The sequence below is a fragment of the Marmota monax genome, unplaced genomic scaffold (assembly GCF_021218885.2).
Source record: "Marmota monax isolate L192 unplaced genomic scaffold, Marmota_monax_Labrador192_F-V1.1 WCK01_AAM20220418_F8-fsc00249, whole genome shotgun sequence".
Lineage (NCBI taxonomy): Eukaryota > Metazoa > Chordata > Mammalia > Rodentia > Sciuridae > Marmota > Marmota monax.
This window is the reverse complement of record NW_026694242.1, coordinates 682526-697042: the sequence shown is the minus strand read 5'-3', so window position 1 is coordinate 697042 and position 14517 is coordinate 682526.

The following is a 14517-nucleotide window of genomic DNA, read 5'->3' as shown; positions in this document are numbered from 1 at the left end:
GTCTGTGATTTGCTTTCCAAAGGTCAACAGCTTGAGTGAAGGTTTCAAGGACAACCAGATGGCTTTGGGGTGGACCGGGGACTTTTCTGCCTAGCAGGCAAGAGCACTGGGTTCAAGCCCCAACGCTGCCAAAATAAACAGGCCTCAAAAAAAAATTATTTTAAATAATTTCAGAAAGAATAGAGAGCCCTTCAGAAACTGGGAAAACTCCCATTTGGAAAGCAGCATCGCGATATTTTATTGAGAGACAGGGTCTCGCTGAGTTGCTTAGGGCCTCGCTTTGGCGGAGGCTGGCCTCCACCTTGCGATCCTCCTGCCTCAGCCTCCCCAAGCCACCCTGGATGACAGGCGTGCGCCACACGGCACCCCGGCTGACATTGTAATTAAAAGGAAGTCTTCTCATGGATACTCGGCTTGTTCTAGTTTTTCAGTTTTAATTGAAACATCTTGGTGCACAGGTCTTTCTCTACGTGTTCAATTAATTACTTTCGATAATTTCCCAGGAGGAAACCTGTGGGCTTTGAATAAATTGTGCCGTTTATAGACTACACTGGTAACTTGAAGCAAGAGCAGCAGAGTCTTAGTGACAATTTCACAGTTGAATTAAAAGTGAGGACTGTAAGCCGGGCCTGAGGGCGCACACTCATAATCCCAGTGGCTCAGGAGGCTGAGGCAGGAGGATCTCCGGGGTTGAGGCCAGCAACTTAGCAAGACCCTCAGCACCTCAGCCACTGTCTCCAGTGCTGGGAATGAACCCAGGGTCTTGCTCTGCCACTAGAGGTAGAGTGGGGCAGGTCGGTGAGGCAGCACTAGAGCCGAGCCGCTAGACCCAGGAGGACGTCACCACGTTGTGACTCCAGAGGCCACACTTTATCTTCCGCATCTGTTTGTTGGAACTTGTTCAAGTTTACAAAAGCCCTTCCCTGCACCAGGAGTTTGGTTTTACTCTTCACAGCCCAGTGAATCCCTCCTTCAAGACTCACAAGAAGCCAGGCGTGGAGTGGAGCAGGCCTAGTCATCCCGGTGACTCTGGAGGCTGAGGCAGGAGGATGGCAAGTTGGAGGCCAGCCTCACCAATTTAGGGAGGCCCTGAGGAACTCAGAGAGACTCAGTTAATTAATCAATTAATCAAGACTATTATTGGGGCTGGGGATGTGGCTCAAGCGGTAGCGCGCTGGCCTGGCATGCACCAGGCGCTGGGTTCAATCCTCAACCCCACATAAAAAATAATAATAATAATAATAAAGATATTGTGTCCACCTAAAACTAAAAAAAATATATTAAAAAAAAAGACTATTATAAGGCAGTCAGGGTAGGATACATGTGTGCTGGGCACAGATGTGACAAAGCTCTCTTAGGTGGCTGAGCGCCTTTATAGGATCTGGGTGCAGAGTCTAACTGGGCTGGAATTCTTACCTGTGCCCTTGAGGTCTTCATTTTCAAGGTATTTTGGGCACTGGTACTAGGCACTGACCCAGGAGTACTTAACCCCTGAGCCACCTGTGCCCAGCAGTTGGAATTTTTTTTTTTTGAGACAGGGTCTCACGGAGTTGTTAAGGGTCTTACCCAGTGGCTGAGGCTGGCCTCCAATTTGCAATCCTCCTGCCTCAGCCTCCCAAATGGCTGGGATGACAGGCGTGAGCCACCGTGCCCACCTCTTTTTTTTTTTTTAATTAAAAATGAGTTTGATTAATTTTAATTTTGAAAAGTTTTCTGTTACCTAAACTGGCTATTTTCAGCATATATCATTCTTGGTTGGCAGAAAGAAGAACAAAGGAATGTGAATGGTAGGCACTTAATGAGTGCTGACTCAACAGGAGCTATTACAGTTAAATAAGAAGATTGCAAATTCGCACTGGGCGCAGTCACACCCTCCTGTAATTCCAGTGACTTGGGAGACTGTGGCAGAATTCCAACTTCCAGGCCAAGTTCAAGGCCCATCTAGGCTATTTCTTTATTTATATGATAGTGGGGATTAAGCCGATACATAAACCATCACAGATTTTTTTTGAGGCAGGGTTTATATTTTTTAATTTTTTTTTTTTTTTGGTGCTAGAGATTTTGAACTCAGGGCCTCACAAATGCCAGGCAAAGGTGCTCCCACGGACCAAAATTCACCAGCCCCTTGTTGTTTTTTTTAATTTGACAAAAAGTCTCACTAAATTTCCCAAACCGGCCTCCAACTTTTGATCCTCCTGCCTCAGCCTCCCGAGTTGCTAGGAACACGGGTGTGGGCCACCACCCAGCCAAAGGACATAGCTCTGAGTTTGCCTACACATAGGTCAACACGGTGGTCTTGAGCAGGCGACAAAGATTTCCCTCCCTCACTGTATCCTCTATAAAAATAAATATGTGAGTAGTTTATTGCAAGTAGTTATCATTAGGATTATTTCATTTTATTATTCATTTTTGGTACCAGGGACTGAACTCAGGGGTGCTTAACCACTGAGGGAGGCACTGGGTTTGATCCCCCTCGGTGTCACATACAAATAAAGACAAATAAAAGAATTGTGTCCATCCACAACTAAAAAGAAGAAATAAAAAAAATAGTAATATAGAATTTTATATGTATAATATGTATATTATACATGTATATTGATAAATTCATATTAATTTACACAGAATACCAATACACCCAAACCATGTATACAGATAAAACCAATCATTTTGACATATCTGTTGTTTGCTCTTTTTCAATATTAAGATTTAGTATTTATGACATTAATATTTTAAATAATTTTTCAGTATTTTTTTAATTAAAAAATCCTACAGTGGTAGACACAGGGGCCTAGGCCTACCATCCTAGCAACTTGGGAGGCTGAGACAGGAGGATCGAAAATTGGAGGCCAGCCTCAGCGATTTTGTGAGGTCCTCAGCAACTTAGTGAGGCTCTGTCTCAAAAATAAAATAAAATAAAATAAAAATACAAAGGGCTGGGGCTGGGGCTGGGGCTGAGCGGTAGAGTGCTTGCCTAGCATGTGCAAGGCATTAGGTTGGATCCTTAGAATCACATATGAAAATAAATAAATAAAATAAATAAAAAACATAAATAAATAAAATAAAGGTATCATGTCATCCACAATCAAAAATATTTTTTTTAAAAAAGGGGGGATGCTGGGGATGTGGTTCAGGGATGAAGCCCCTCTGGGTTCAATCCCCGGCACTAAAACACCAAAGGAACCGAACCACCAATTGCCTCTGGTGATTGTTATTATTTATTTATTGCTGAGGATTGAAGCTGCAGGTGCTTTACCACTGACCTACATTCTCCAGCCCTTTTTCTATTTTATTTGGAGACAGCGTCTCGCTGAGTTGCTGAGGGCCTTGCTAAGTGGCTGAGGCTGGCCTCCACCTTGCGATCCTCCTGCCTCAGCCTCCTGAGCCCCTGTGCCAGGTCTCTTGACATTTCTGTTTAAACCCTAGAATGGAAAACACCTTTGAGGTCCCCAGGTGGCCTGTCACAGAGGAGAAGCAGGTCTGGAGAGGGACAGCAGCATCCCTGCTCACTGGGTTAGCTGGTGGCAGAGAAGCCCACCCTAGCAGGCTTCCTGAGGGGTGTCCCCCATTTCCCCGAGGCCGGCCCCTGCCTAGCTGAGTGCTATTCCTCTTTCTCTGGGTCCCACATGATTACTGAGCAGAAAGTGCTGGGCCAGCCAAGATGACTCAGGGGTGAGGGCTTAGGGCGGGGTGTGGGTGGAGGGCTGGGCTTGGTTGCTTGCCCAAGGGAGAGACTCTCAGACAGGAAGCTACAAAAGGCTGCAGCTGGCCCAGAGGATGCTGGCTGGAGCCCAGGGCAGCCTAGAAGCTGCACAAGGTGGACCTGAGGAGGTGGAAGACAGAGGGGTGTGTTTTCCTTTTCTTCTTTCTTTTGGTCCCAGGGACACTTAACCCCTGAGCCCCGTCCCCAGCCCTTTTTCTATTTTATTTAGAGACAAGGTCTCCCTGAGTTGCTCAGGGCCTCACTAAGTGGCTGAGGCTGGCCTCCACCTTGCGATCCTCCTGCCTCGGCCTCCTGAGCCACTGGGATATGATGGGCGAGCACCACTTCCTCCTGCAACGTGATGGCCTTCAGAAGAGACCTCTGGTTAGGATCCACAACCCAGGCAATGAGGACTCATTGGAGGGAGGAAGGTGTGAGGCTCTCTGACCTGCAACTGTCCAAGATGGTTCCAGACTTGACACAAGAGGCAACTGATTCTCAAATGGTAAAGACAATGACAGTGTCCAGAAATACCACGCCAAGGTGTTCAAGTGGAATCTTGAAATACATTATGATTCCCAACCTATTCTACTGCACCTATGTTACTGAAACAGTCCCCAAATTGCAAACTTTGGATTTAATGGATCAATTTACAACCCAAAGAGCTGATATAATCTATTCGCTGTCCTGAATCCAGGTGCCGGTGGCTCAGGCCTGCAATCTCAGCAACTCAGGAGGCTGAGGCAGGAGGATCACAAGTTGGAGGCCAGCCTCAACCATTTAGTAAGGCCCTCCACAACTTAGTGAGTCCCTGTCTCAGAAATAAAAAATAAGGGGGCTGGGGTTGTGGCTCAGTGGTAGAGCGCTCGCCTCGCATGGGCGAGGCCCTGGGTTCGATCTTCAGCACCACAAAAAAAAAAAAAATTAAATAAAGATTGTGTCCAACTACAACTAAAAAATAAATTTTAAAAAATAGGAGCAATCAGGAAGACCATTATTTTTAAAAAAATGAAAAATGAAGACTGGAAATGTAGCTCACTGGCTTAGCACCCCTGAGTAAAATCCTCAGTGAAAAAAATTTACATATATAAGAAATTTACATATAAAATTTACATACATAGAAATTTACATATAAAATTTACATACATCGAAATTTACATATAAAATTTACATACATAGAAATTTACATATATAGAAATTTACATATAAAATTTACATATGTGTGTAATTTACATATATAAACATATATTAAAATTTACATATATGTGTGCATGTGTGTATGTATGAATATTTAAATAATATAAATATTTAAATTAAATCAAGTGCAAAATTAAAGCAAAGATTTTAAAGTATTGCCATTTTCATATAGACTACAAATTTCCTGTCAACAATTAATGCATATTTTTTTTCAGAAGATTCTCCTGATGTAATACAATCTGTGATTTGTCTTGAAGTGCCTTGTCCCAGGCTGGGAAGCTTGAGATGCTCTGCCCAAGGACTTTGCAGACTCATTGGTCTGTATTTCTCAGAAACACACTTCCAGAACTGGGGCTGATTATCTGCGCACCGGCCGGATAAAGGAAAATATCTAAAAGCAAAGGATGTTGATAGATCCTCCGACTCAGCACCATTTAGAGTCTCTTTTGGCAAAGAACGTGAAACAATGTTCTCTGACTCCTCAGCTGCGGTCAATGGAGACAGCTTGGGGCTCCCTGTTCAAAGGCAGCCTCTGGGGACAGTGGCCAGAGACCAGCCTGCACAGGCCGTGCCAGACGCTCTGCTGGGTCTGCAAGGCCTCAAGTTGCCTTGGTGGGTCCGTTTGCAAAATCAGGGCTGATTCCTGTTGTTTTAATTTGCAGCAAAATGAAGGGAAAGAAATCTAGAAAGAAGCCAGGAGCCATCGTGCGTGTGTGTCATCCCAGTGGCTCTGGAGGCTGAGGCAGGAGGATCGCAAGGTGGAGGCCAGCCTCAGCAATTTAGGTGCTAAGCAACTCAGCGAGACCCTGTTTCTAAATAAAATATAGAAAGGGCTGGGGACGGGGCTCAGGGGTTAAGTGCCCCTGGGTTCAATCTCCAGTACCAAAAATATAAAAAATGAGAAAAGAAAAGAAAATTCTCTGGAAGAGGGTTGAGGCCCAGACCACGAAGAGTGACAAAGGCTGGCCTTGAACTCAGGATCCTCCTGATTCAGCCTCCCAAGTAGGCAGGATTACAGCTGTGTGCCATGACACCCAGCTAGGATCATTTTTATAATAGGTTTATTGAGATAAATAACAGACATACCATAAAAGTCTCCCTTTTAATTATTTCTATTTATTTATTTTGGTATCAGAGATTGAACTCAGGGGCCCTCAACCCCTGAGCCCCACCCTCAGCCCTATTTTGTATTTTATTTAGAGACAGCGTCTCGCTGAGTTGCTCAGGGCCTTGCTTTTTGCTGAGGCTGGCCTCCACCTTGCGATCCTCCTGCCTCAGCCTCCTGAGACACTGGGATTCTGGCCCAAAGTCACCCTTTTAAAGAGTCCAATTCAGAGAGTCATGCAAATGTCTAATTTGTCGTTGAGCAATTTGAAGTTCATAGCAAAGTTGAGCAAAAAGTACAAAGAGTTCCCAAATACCACCCAAAACTCAAAATAAACAAAACAGAAAACATAGATCAGAGCCACACACCTGGAGTCCAGCTCCTCCAGAGTCCCAGGGAGGAGGACCAGTGAGGAGGACCACTTGTGCCCAAGTTCAGTCTGAGCAGCGGAGTGAGACCCTGTCTCAAAACAAACACAAAAACACTGGTCCTCTTTACAAGACATTGTGAGGGTTACTTGAAATGAACCAAGATATTTAAAAGCACCATCTGGAACTAATTTATTAATTTATTGGTCCCAGGGACTGAACCCAGTGGGGGGCTTAACCCCCGAGCCCCGTCCCTATCCCTTTTTATATTTTATTTAGAGACAGGGTCTCCCTGAGTTGCTTAGGGCCTTGCTGAGTTGTTGAGGCTGGCCTCCAATTTGCGATCCTCCTGCCTCAGCCTCTGAATAAATAGTATTTTTACCTCCCCCTGTGTTTCTATAACACAACACACACACAAAAAAGTTTTACAATAGACATGAGGGCTGGGGTTGTGGCTCAGCAGTAGAGCACTTGCCTAGCACATGCGAGGCCCTGGGTTCGATCCTCAGCACCACATAAAAATAAGTAAATAAAATAAAAGTATAAATAAAGAAAGAAAAAAAAAATATATATATATAACAAAAAACAAAACAGACATATTTTAGTGTGAAAAGCATTACCTTACTTGCAGTTTGAATGAATAACCATGATACAAATTATAATCAAAATCAAAATCACAAAATAAGCCAGGCATGGTGGTACCAACCTTTAATTCCTGATCCTTGAGAGGCTGAGGCAGGAGGATTGAAAATTGGAGGCCAGCCTCAGCAACTTAGTGAGATCCTGTTCTCTGCAAAATAAAAAGGTCTGGGCTTGTGGCTCATGGTCAGGGCCCCTGGGTTCCCTGTCTGGTACTGTCACAGTAATGTCGTCTGGCCTCACACACAGTCTGGTAAGCTCACAGCCCTCTCGTGAGGGCCAGCTTCCCCACGGTGTGGGAGTCGGACCTGAAAACGGTTTGAATTCCAGTTCTGGGGCGTCTAGTTCACTGTGTCATGGCAGAGGTTAGCAAAAAAGCCAAGCCAAGTGCTGTCACCAGCAGAATCAGGTGGGAAGGTACTTAGGAACAGGAAAAGCCTGTGGGGGAACGCTCTGTCTGGGTGACTCTCAGGTGCAGGGCCAGGAGCCGGCCTGAGCACAGACGGGGAGGAAACTGGGCCACTCAGGGGTGACCCCAGGAGGCAGAGGGACCGCCCAGGCACCAACCCTCATTCACTGAAGGCCACGCTCAGGTTCCCTCGGGAGTCATCATGAGACATTTCTGCTCTCAGACTCCCTGTCACTGTCCCTATGAGTCATATTGGATCCTTTGTCATCGTGGATCTAAACTCTCGGGTTTTATTTTTGTTTTGTGTTTGCTTTTGGTACTGGGGAGGGGACCCAGGGGCACTTTACCCCTGAGCTCCCTCCCCAGCCCTTATTTTAAAAATTTTGAGACAGGGTCAATTGCTGAGAGTCTTGCTAAGCTGTTGAGGCTGGCCTCCAACTTGTGATCCTCCTGCCTCAGCCTCCCAAGTTGCTTCGATTATAGGTATGTGCCATCTCATCAGGCTCTACTGTTTTTTTATATAAGAATATATAAAAGTGGATGTAAAAAAAAAATAAAAAATAGAGGCCAGGCGTGGTGGAGCATGCCTGTCATCCCAGTGGCTCAGGAGGCTGAGGCAGGAGGATCGCAAGTTGGAGGCCAGCCTCAGCCACTTAGTGAAGCCTAAGCAATTTAGCAAGACCCTGTCTCTAAATAAAATCTAAAAAGGGCTGGGGATGGGGCTCAGTGGTAAAGCACCCCTGGGTTCCATCCCCGGTACCAAAAAAGAAAAAAAAAAAGAGATAAAAATTAAAAAAAATAAACTCACCAAGGTCATTTTGGTTTATGAATGTTTTGTGAATGAATAAACGAGGGTAAAGTTTCCAATTGTTGGTTCAGCTCTGCAGACTGTCTCTGGGTGGCACTGACCACAGCTGGCTCCCTCAGTCAGAGGAGGAGGACAATTCCCAGGGTTCTGGGGGACAGCTCGTGTGACCCGCACATCCAGGGTCACGACCGCAGAGTACCAGCTTCCGCTTCCGCCCAGGGAGAGGGCAGCAGCTGAGCAGATGAGAAGGGAGAGAAAAAGTCTGTCACCTGACATCACAGTCACTTTGGGCCCGCCCCCCCCCCAGCCGTGTCTCCTTCCAAAGTCACTGTGTGAGCACGGACCATACCAGACTCACCAGCTTGAGAAGCTGATCCTTGAGAGGCTGAGGCAGGAGGATTGAAAATTGGAGGCCAGCCGCGCTGGGGCCTCAGTAACACCAGGGGAGGACAGTATGGCCGCCTTCTAAGGGCTGGTCAGATGCGGGACACACCGTGACTTGGGTTGAGACGAGACACACATATCTGAAAGCCTCTAAAACTAAGGCCAAGGTTTGCTTTTTCTTTCTTTATTTTTAACAGGACTAGGGGATTGGAACCCAGGGGTGCTCGACCCCTGAGCCCCGTCCCCAGCCCTATTTTGTGTTTTATTTAGAGACAGGGTCTCCCTGAGTGGCTTAGGGCCTTGCTAAGTGGCTGAGGCTGGCCTCCACCTTGCGATCCTCCTGCCTCAGCCTCCTGAGTCGCTAGGATAACAGGTGTGTACCACTGCACCCGGCTATCAGGAGTGATTTTTGTGTTGAACCTGTATCTTAAATTTGGATACATGGACCTACTTGTGAGAAAATTGTAAAGAACTACATAGCATCCCACTCCCATGGGGCTTAAAATCAGCACACGACAGGGACACAGCCACCTCAATGTTTATAGCTGGTCAGTTCACAATAGCTAAGCTATGAGCCAGCCTAGGTGCCTTTCAACAGGTGGATGGATAAAGAAATTGTGGTCCATATACACTGTGGAATATTACGCAGCCTTGAAGAAGAATGGAATGATGGCATTTGCTGGTCAATGGATGGAGCTGGAGACGATCATGCTGAGTGAAATAAGCCAGTCCCCCCAAAACCAAAGGCTGAGTGTCCTCTCTGATATGGGGACACTGACCCACAATAAGGGGGGGATGGCAGTTCACTGGATGAGACTCCAGGGAGTGAAGGGAAGGGAGGGGAGGGGACTGGGAGAGACAGGGGAATGAATGGACGTCACTTTCCCATGTTTACATAGGAACCCACGACCAGGGACACCCCACAGCAGGTCCAGTCACAGGAGTGCAAAGTTATATTCCACGTATGTGTAATATGACAAAATATCCACTACTGTCCTGTATGCCTAAAAAATAAAAAATAATCCAAGTGGCTCAGGAGGCTGAGGCAGGAGGATCTAAAGTTGGAGGTCAGCCTCACCAATTCAGCAAGACCCTGAGCCACTTAGCAAAACACTCAAAATAAAAAAGGACTAGGGACGTGGGTCAGTGGTATAGTGTTCCTGGATTCAATCCCCAGTCACCCGCGCCCCCCAAAAATTTGGCTGTAGGTGGACACAATACTTTAATTTTATGTATTTGGATGTGGGGCTGAGGCTGGAACCCAGGGCCTCGTACGTGCTAGGTGAGTGTCTACCACTGAGCCTGAGCCTCAGCCACAGCCCCTAGAAAGAGCTTTTGTTAATGAGATTCGAACTCAAAACCTTATATCATTGGTTCTTTTTTATTTCATTTTTTAAAATTTGTTCTAATCAGATAATACTTTAATAATGATTACTTTCTGCCTGGCATTTTATATTTGGGGTATTTTGGGGGGATTGAACCCAGGGGTGCTTAACCCCTGAGCCCCGTCTCCAACCCTTTTTTTTAATTTAGAGACAGGGGCTTGCTGAGTTGCTTAGGGCCTCCCTAAGTTGCTGAGGCTGGCCTCCAATTTGCGATCCTCCTGCCTCAGCCTCCCAAGCTGCTGGGATGACAGGCGTGGGCCACTGAGCCTTGCCTGGTGTTGTTAGAGGAGCTTTATGTATACAATATTAAATGATGAGTTATTCGTTGCTGATTCCTAGTTCCGGATGTAGCTTAGTGAAGCAGACACGCAGGATGAAAACATCAATTTAGTCTTCTCAACCTCAGCCACATAGTTTCCAAGTCAAGTCACAGAACACCATTTTCCTGTTGGCAGAGAAAACAAAACCCGGAAAGATTTATCTATCATCTCAATAATAATAGCAGAATCTAAGGCATGTGCTCTGCAGTTGGCCATTTCAACAGAAACGAAGAGATTTTTTGGCAGCCAACTGCTTCCCATTTTAAGGAATCCTGAATCATGCTGAATCAGTATTCTAGATGGTCCCTCTTCCAGAATTTATATACTTTCTGAGGACTCTTTTTTTTTTTTTTTTTTCCTAGAACAGGGGATTGAACCCAGGGGCACTTAACCACTGAGCCACATCCTAAACCCTTTAAAAAAATTTTTTTTTGTAGTTGTAGATGGACAGAATGATTTTATTTTCTTTCTTTATTTTTATGTGGTGCTGAGGATCAAACCCAGTGCCTCATGCATGCTGGGCAAGTGCTCTGCCACTGACCCTCTCCTCAGCCCTTTTTATATTTTATTGAGAGACCGGGTCTCGCTGAGTTGCTTAGGGCCTTGCTAAGTGGCTGAGGCTGGCCTCCACTTTCGATCCTCCTGCCTCAGCCTCCTGAGCCACTTGGATTACAGACAGGTACCACGGTGTCAGGTTTTTTCCTTCATTTCCCAACATCCCTAGCGGAACAGGTGTTCCCAAGCGCACATTCGGGGAGTACAAGGCCTGTACTTAAGTTCCATCAGAGACCTTGTTTGGGGACAGTCATACTGCTTCATGACCAGTCTGGCTTTAGTAATAACAGCCATCACAGCTGGATACCAGGGAGACAGGAGCTGTCTCCTGCAACAACTCCCAACACCAAGCGGTCAACACCTCTTTGTGTTTCCATTTTTTCTACTCAAGTCTTTTAAAACTTACTAGAAGTTTTGTTTATTTAAAACAAATAAAAAGTTTTTATTTATTTATTTAAAGTTTATTTAAATGAATTTTATTTATTTAAAAATACCATTTTCTTTAGCTGGTTTAAAAACGTTAATATTTCAACCATATTTATGGCCGGGAGTGGTGGTGCACAGCTGTAATTCCCAACAGCTCCGGAGGCTGAGGCAGGAGGATCGCAAATTGGAGGCCAGCCTCAGCCACTTAGGGAGGCCCTAAGCAACTCAGGGAGACCCTGTCTCTAAATAAAATAGAAAAAGGGGCTGGGGACGGGGCTCAGGGGTTGAGGACCCCTGAGTTCAATCCCTGGTACCAAAAAAAAAAAAAAAAAAAGAATCCATATTCATGTCCCCTGATAATTTTGTCTTCCTGGTGTGGGGTGAGGCTCGCTGGCTGGACTTCGTACTGAGCCTCACATAAGTGTCTGTAAACACCTTTACCTTGAGCTATTACAAAGATTAATCAGATTAAGGAGGAGAGATCTATAAATCTATAAAGCTTCGTCAGCTTCTTGGCCTACAACTGTCTAAATACAAAAATCCCATTTTATCATGGTGTTGGAGCTCAATGCATAAAACTGCCAGGCATTTATTAAACCTGATTAAGGATGAGGCCTTTTCATTCTGAATTTTTAAAAGCATTTTGACTTTAGATGGTTGTGGTTTAAAGAAAAAAAAATTGAAAATATTATTGATCCTTGAAATCACCCATATATTCCCTCCTTGGTAATCCTTACCTTTTTTGGACTCTGTAAATTTATCACCCTAATTTGTGTTTTTTTTTCTTTTTTTTTTTTTAAATCACCCTAATTTGATAAATGCTTTGCAATGACTAAGCACTAAGGATTGAAACCCAGGTTTAATGCCTGACTCAAACCTTGAGTTTTATTTTTTATTTTATTTTTTGTACTGGGGAATTGAATCCAGGGATGCTTTACCACTGGGCCATATCCCTGGACCTTTCAATTTTTTTATTTTTGAGAGGGTCTAGATCAGTTACCTAGGCTGGCCTCCAATTTGCAATCCTCCTGCCTCAGCCTCCTCCTGAGTGGCTGGGATTACCATGCACCACTGTGCCAGTAATCAAATCCTTAAAACTTTCCAACAATCATCCTTCTGAAAAAAAAAATATTTTTTTGGCACTGGGGATGGAACTCGGGGGCACTCAACCCCTGAGCCCCGTCCCCAGCCCTATTTTTGCATTTTATTTAGAGACAGGGTCTCCCTGAGTTGCTTAGGGCCTCGAAAAGTTGCTGAGGCTGGCCTCCACCTGGCGATCCTCCTGCCTCAGCCTCCCAAACTCCTGGGATTATAGGCATGGGCCACCGCCCCTGGCCATCCTTTTGGAATTTGAAGAATCCACTGAGACCAAATCTACAGAGCCACAACAAGGACTGTACTTCCTCATTTTTCTTTTAATAGATTTGTGCACTCAACTTCAAAGACAAAAAGATAATCATGAAAGAAATAAAGACTCCAAGTTGGGTGTGGTGGGACATACCTGTAGTCTCTGCAGCTCAGGAGGCTGAGGCCGGAGGATCAAGTACTCAAAGGCAGCCTCACAACTTAGTGAGGCCCTAAGCAACTCAGTGAGACCCTGTCTCTAAATCAAATAAAAAATGGCTGGGGATGAGGTTCAGTGGTTAAGCGGCCCTGGGTTCAATCCCTGATATCAAAAAAAGAAAAAAAAGTAAAAATCTCAAAATCAAAAATAGGGGCTGAGGTTGAGGCTCAGTGGCAGAGCGCTGGCCTAGCATGTATGAGGCACTGGGTTCGATTCTCAGCACCACATAGAAATAATTTGAACAAAATAAAGGTCCATCAACGTCTAAAAAAATAGTAAAAAACCCATAAGCCTCCACTGTTGGAAACACCAGCCAAAAACTTGGAACAGACCCTATTCTGTATGAGACTATAGTCATTTCAGTACCTTTTGCAGTTCAAGAGACTTGAGAATCTTCCACTTCTTTCTTGCTTCTAATAAAAGCCATTCCAAAATGGGACAGAAAGTACTAGAATGTTTTGGTTCAGACTGATTTTTTTTTAAGTGTTGGCGATGAAACCCAGGGTCTAAAATGAATATTTTCAATTAGATGAAAACCTTTCAGATTTTTTTCCTTGAGAATCTAGGACAATATATATATTTTAGAAAATTTCAAATGCAAGGCTATTCCTAGGGGTGCACAGTAGTAAACACCTGCAATCCCAATGACTTGGGAGGCTGAGGGAGGAGGATTGCAAGTTGGAGGCCAGCCTCTGCAACTTACTGAGACCCTGTTTTTTAAAAAAAAAAGTTCTGGGGATGGGGCTTATTGATAAAGCTTTTCTGGGTCCAATCTCCAGTACTAAAAACAAAACAAAAAAGTAAAGGCCATTCTTGAATGTTGATAGCCCAAGTCAAGTAGTCTCTCTGGCCTCTCAGTCTTAAATCCTAGGGGACATCACAAGCACTGTTGTCATAAACACAGCCTGTTCTTGTCCTCTACATCCTCCCTTGGGAGGGAACACCAGTCCTGGTGATGAGAGCATCCAGGTCTTTTAGGCTCTGCCCAGGATCACTCACAAAAAAACCAACAATCTCAGCGGGGGAGGGGGGTGACAATGACACAGGCCTGTAATACCACCTGCTGGGGAACCAGGCAGGAGGATCTCAAGTTCCAAGGCGGCTTTGGAAATGTAGAGACCTTTGTCTCAAAAGAAGGAAAAAAGAACAAAAAGAGAAAGCCAAGGCGTAGCAGGCCTGTCAACCCAGCCATTTGGGAGGCTGAGGCAGGAGGATCACAGTTGGAGGCCAGCCTCAGTAAATTGAGCCTGACCCTCAGCAACTCAGTGAGACCCTGTCTTTAAATAAAATACAAAAATAGGGCTGGGGACGTGGCTCAGGGGTTAAGCACCCCCTAGGTCCGATGTCTCTGGTCAAAAAAAAAATTTTTTTTAAATAAATTAAAAAATAATAATTTTTCCCAGAGGCCCCTGCGGCCCTAGAGCTGCAGCCACAGGAGGAGCCCGAGCGGGGGGGGGGGGCTTTTCCTCGGTTCCACGCAAATTAAGAGTCACCGCCCTCGGAACGCGGCCCTCCACACACTCCCTGGGTGACATTGCCCAGGGCGGGGTCGGCCGACTTCCCCAGGGGCCGGGCGGGCCTCGGGGAACGAAAGGAGGAAAGTCCGGGGAGGAGATCAGGGCTGGGATCCGGGCGGGAAAAAGGCCGCGCGCGGAGC